Genomic DNA, 5931 nt, shown 5'->3' with positions numbered 1-5931 from the left:
ATCCGGCAAACTTGGGGCTGGAAGTCACCCGAATTTATCCGCAGACGGCTTAAATACGTATCTATTTAAAATATAATGTAAACTATGAAAAGTAAAGAACTTATGTATTGAACAGATTCAAATTTAAACATTTCCAAAACAGGTCCTGTTTGTTATCTGTTAACCCACTTAAAATTCTTAAAATGTATCATACTGTACCACGTATACCGTATAATATTTATAAGATGAAATTTAAACGAAGAAAAATAAAGAACATGATTTCATTTAACAGATACAGGTACAAATTTATACACTTCTAAAGCAGAGTATGTTTAATCCATATCAATGCACATAAAAACGTAGACCAAAACTATTTTTTACACACTGTAATCAAATTAACCAACTTTAATTACATTGTGTGTTTACTCAATACGAGGTGCAGTATATTTCATGATATTTTAGCGATAGAGGCATAATATATCACCGAGAGGAAATATCTATTAGCACTTAAGAGGTCATATAGGCAAAAGCCGATATGAGAGTTTCTCTCATCGTATCCATCGCAGTAAAGTTCGTTCTAACAGTGCATCCACGTTTAAGTAGGAATTAATGTTTCACACCCGGATTTCTGGAAGCCGGATAAAAAGTTCGTTACTGTACAAGTCAAGAGTCAGCTACGAAAATAAGGCTACTTGCTTTGATCGATTAGTTATGTGAATATCCAGACCTAGTTATCACTTAGTTTATCCTCTCTCCCTTTATGTCTTCTTCAATGTTTTTGCTTCACTTAAATATTCCCACATTTATTGCATCTAACTCCAAGAAATAGTGAAGAAATATATTAGAAAACAGTAAGTTGTTCACATACATCTCTACTCTTCACCATCTCGATTGTTTTACGTGTAATAAGAAAACTTTAAGATGCCTTTAAATCTATGAAATTGCTTTGGCTGTCATTATTATTAGATTTCACTATAAATATTTTCAAACAAATCACAATCACATAAAAATATATAAATATTTCATTTAAAGAAATTCTTCTCTGAATATTATTTTATTCTGCTGTTTCATTTCATCTCTACTGAAACAAAATTATGATTATCAAAGTTACAAAATGACAAAATATTTCAATATTGATTTTTCTTTTTCTCCACTGTTTTATTTAATTTTATTTTTAAAAAATCGTTTTGTAAAACATATATTGCATAAAATTCAGTTTATGATTAGTTAATATATCATGTATAATTATTTTGACTTTGTTATATTATTTTTCATATAAAACGTAAATGGCCCCCCCCCCCCTTGTTAGTTTCTCACATATGAAAGTTGTGTTGTTTAACTAAATGAAGGGTAATACTGGAGACCTATTGATGGAGTCAGTTACAGGTGCTTATAATGGAATTGTAGTATTGTCGATAATGTTAGAAAGAAGTCTCACTTAGAACTATGAAAAAAATAATCATGATCTGCCCAGTTTGTGAAAATCTGGTTGGTCTTCGGAGATCTTGTCCGATGTACTTAACTCGAATACTGATCAAACATGAACTTTTTCCACCAAGATGTAACAGAGGAATTCTTCCACCAAAATCCTTAGCAAATGAGCTGACAATTTACCACACTTTCCTCTAGTAATTCCTCGTGCCAGTGAGCAACACACACCGCTCTCTCTTTCACACGCTTTTTATTTCATTCGTTGCTTGAATTAAAACAGGAAAGGATGAGTTCATTGGTTAGGCGAGGTTGTAGCCGTTAAGAGTCCTGAGAATCTTGACTTTATTATTATTTGTTGCATGTAGACTAATGCATAGATGTCATTACAATAAAATTAAGGCGGAGGCAAAGAATACACACACCACCCGTTTTCGGTGTAACCCTAAACACCTGGTGTGCGTATTCTTTACCTTCGCCAGAATTACCACAGACACTTTGGCACATACACAAAAGCCCAGAAGAATGAATTGACGCACCAAGCACTGGTTTTGAACATTTTCTGTTTTAGACTTTAAAGCCCAACATCTCTCTCTCTCTCTCTCTCTCCCTATATATTTAAAGGCATGACTGTTCAGTCCCACTACGCGACACCTTCGACAAGGGTCTTCTGTATCCTCGAGCCGATCTATGCTCTGTGAATCAATTTATAGACGGAGCTGAAAAAAGCCTACCGTGCACGCGTGCGTGTGTACATATATATAAATAATAAATGAGTATATGCATATATACGTACATATGCCTACATCTACCTGTATATATAGATGCATATCTGGGTACAGGACGTTGCAAACAAAGCGTAGACAAAATGAGGAACAGAGTACAGAAAACACACAGGCCACCTAGGGAACATTTCCTTCATCAGCTGCCACCATTCTAACACTGGCGTTTCGAAGAGTTAGGGCGGGGTGCCTTGTCATGACATCATGTGATGGTTGTAAATGAGCATCTCTGTCATACAAGCAATGTTGTTTGTTTCGGGTCTTCCATGAGAAACGTCTGGCGATGTTTACCATGATAAGAAATAGGTGGATTAGCAACTTTGGACTTAGAAAATCTGTCTCAATGAATTAGGTTTGATCCAAGCAAACGTAGAAGAGTGGATATTAAACACTATATATATATGTGTGTGTGTATGCAGCAGGCTTCCATGAAGTTTATGCCTATAGCAAAAACCTGTCCTAAGTGCTGTACAGTTGGCATCTTCTATTATAGCCATGAGCTGAAAGGTCATTACGCTTGTGTGTGTTTCCTTGTGATCGTCATACAAGCAGTGTCACAAATTGCCAGTCTTTCATGAAAAACGTTCAACTTTGAGTATGTATTACATTGCTTGGAAACAGGTACGGGTTGGTGACAGGAAGGGCATCTGGCCATAGAAAGCTCAGTGAATTTCGTTAAGCTGATTATATATCATCACCATCATTTTATATTCATCTACCATCCTGGCAGGAGTTGGATGATCTGATCAGATCTGACAAGTCTGAGGACTGCCTTGTGCATCAGTGTCTACTCTGGCACAGTTTCTACAGCTGGATGACCTTCCTCATGCTAACCACATTACAGAGTGTATTGAGTACCTTTTTTCTATTATATTTCATGGCACAAGCATTATTGATGTTACCATATTAAGATCTTCAACTGAGTGAGGTTACCAATGAGCAAGATGGGTTTTATGCTGGATGAAAGGTTAAAGTACAAAAGAAGAGGACAGAACTGAAAAGGTTTCTTGCTGTTGAGGATTTGCATGGCTACTCACTTTGTAGAAGAGTGGATAGGCTGGAGTTTGGAAAGACAGCTAAAATTGTTGTGATGAAGAGTCAGAGTAGACCCTGAAGATACAAGAAGTTGAATAGAGATGAAGAGTGGCAGAAAAACAGAGTGAGGGAGGGTTGAGGTTGCAAGAATGTACAAGGAGAGTGAGGAATGGTTGAACATACGGAATTGGTGAGGGATCAAATATAATGTAGAATAAGGGTTGAGGAGTGGTTGATGATAGACAGATGGAGTAAGAGTAGGTAATGGCTGTAGAGATTGGGTTGGGTTGGAAAGTTGGAATAATAAATGGTGGGTGGTCAGTGATACATGACACAGGGTGGAAAATAGAGCAGAATATGTAATAACTAACAGTACAAGATGGGTGAGGAGTAGCAGAATAGTTATAATACAGTAAACAGGGGAAAGATGAAAAGGCGATGACGTGGGTGGTCAAGTTGCGTGAGAGAGGGGAGAGGTAGGTGTGATGCTGATATGGTGGTTGAAAAGGAGATATAATTTGGTAGCGCAAAAAAGGGTGATCAATGTAAAATATAAGTAGAGAGGAACAACATTAAGAATTATAGATGGATGGATGGATGGTGAATTAAGTCGTTCTAGGAAATGAGAAAGATAACTGGTATCACAGAAAATGAAGGGGTCAGTGATAGATGACAGAGAAGGCTTGAGGATGAAATTGGGTGAGGGGTCAGTTGTGTGTCTGTATGTATATATATATATATATATATATATATCTTTTACTCTTTTATATATATATACACACACACACACACACACACAATCACATGGTATTTCCAGAATCTCAGTTGTGTTATAGTAGGTGGTTCTTCTCGGATACTGCATGTCACTTGTCATCCCTTCCATGAAGTTTAAAGTTCTGAAACCAGCCTATGGCTGCCTTCATCTATATGCTTGTGCTATTGTGGCTATCTTCCTTGTGTACTACATTTGATTCTTTTTATGTCCAATTTTTCTCTCAACACATTTGTACTTTGTCGGTTGTGCATCCAGTAGAGCATGCTAGCTTCATTTCTTTCTAATCTTTGCAAGTCCCCTGCATTCAGGGCATATGTTTCATTACTATGTAGTGTTGCAGTTGCCAAGATCATGCTATCTGCCTTTCACCCTGGGAGAAACTTTTTGTTACCATCTGAAATAGCTCTCTGAACTTCCAGCTTTTTCTTATTCTAGTAACTATACTTTAAGAGCATCCTCCTCCACTGCTAGTTAGATCACACCTAGGTAACAAGCTATTTACTGTTACCTCCAAGGATCCTCATGCATATTTGAGAAAGCCTGTTGTGCTCTTAGTGTTTATTGCTCCTGAGTGCCTGTGACAAGCAGTCTGTTTTCTCTGCCAGCCTGCCTCATCTTTTGTGTATCCTTAGCATTAACTACACCATACAGAGTTTCTGCCAACTCCTTTCGACAAATCGAGCAAGGGGATTTCCTTGTTGTATACAGAGGTTTGTTTTCCTGCTCATTAAGATGTTGGTCTTTGCTAAGTTGACTTTGAAGCCCTTTGATTCTAGGTTTTATTAACTGTACTGTGCTTTCACATGAGATTAAAAGAATCTCTTAAAACGAACCCCTATTATTAGAACCAGAACATACACATCTACACTCTTCATTGTCATGATTCTGAGCATAAGCAGATATTTTTCTGTTTCCATGATATATTTACTTCATTCTGGTGTCAACTACTACCGTATAGGATAAATTATGTCTTCCATTAGTATGTATATATTGAATTTAAAAGACAGCTAACATCAAAATGGGAACCATTTACTGAATTCTATGCATTAAGTTAATATTTTATAACAAATTGGAAATAATTTTTTTATATTTAATATCATCATCATCATCATCCTTTACCATCTGTTTTCCATGCTAGCATGGGTTGGATGGTTTGACTAGAGCTAGCAAGCTAGAGAGCTGCATCAAGCTCCACTCTGATTTGGTATGGTTTCTGTGCATTAATGCCCTTCCTAATGCCAACCACTTAATAGAGTGTGTTGGGTGCTTTTACGTGACACCGGCCCAGGACTCTTGCTGCCCAATCCTCTTCACCAGGGGGAGTGGCCTTAATACCTCTGCTGTGGAGTAGAGCAATGCACCAGGTGTCTCGGTCCTTTGGCATCTCATCTGAAAGGTTCACCGTCCTAAGAAATACATATATAGTTTTAGTCTGGCTGGGCTCTGTCAACCAAGACGGCACAGCATGCTCCTGATTTCAGAGGTTTGGTTATGAAGGAAATATCATTTTAAGTTTTGTTATGAATCCGCTCCTGAACAGGGCTAAAGTATTTTCTGACCTTGGCCGATGACAGTACCAACTTGATTGGCACTCGTGCCAGTGGAACATTAAATGCACATCCAAGTGTGATCGTTCCCAGGGCCATGGATTGGCTCCCATGCTGGTGGCACGTAAAAAGCACCATTTGAACGTGATCGTTGCAATCATCGCATTGCCGGCAACATTCGAGCATGGTCGTTGCCAATGTCGCCGGACTGGCTCCTGTGCAGGTAGCATATAAAAAATACCTTTTGAGCATGGTCATTGCCAGAACCGTCTGACTGGCCCTTGTGAGCACCCACTACACTCTCTGAGTGGTTGGTGTTAGGAAGGGCATCCAGCTGTAGAAACTTTGCCAGATCAGATTGAGCCTGGTGCATCCTTCTGGTTCA

At 38.2% G+C, this 5931-nt stretch overlaps 1 protein-coding gene across 1 annotated transcript in view; it reads left to right on the top strand.

The window, feature by feature from the left end:
- The first annotated feature begins 686 nt into the window (after positions 1–686).
- LOC106881576 (zinc finger protein 883) overlaps positions 687–5931 on the top strand; it is a 12496-nt gene continuing 7251 nt past the window's right edge. The window contains exon 1 of the mRNA XM_014932032.2: positions 687–830. The gene's annotated coding sequence lies outside the window, so the exon portion shown is untranslated. The remainder of the gene's footprint in view (positions 831–5931) is intronic.

This window comes from Octopus bimaculoides, chromosome 7, assembly GCF_001194135.2.
Source record: "Octopus bimaculoides isolate UCB-OBI-ISO-001 chromosome 7, ASM119413v2, whole genome shotgun sequence".
NCBI classification, from domain to species: Eukaryota; Metazoa; Mollusca; class Cephalopoda; order Octopoda; family Octopodidae; genus Octopus; species Octopus bimaculoides.
The sequence above is the reverse complement of the archived record's forward strand: the minus strand, read 5'-3'. Positions and strand labels throughout refer to the sequence as shown.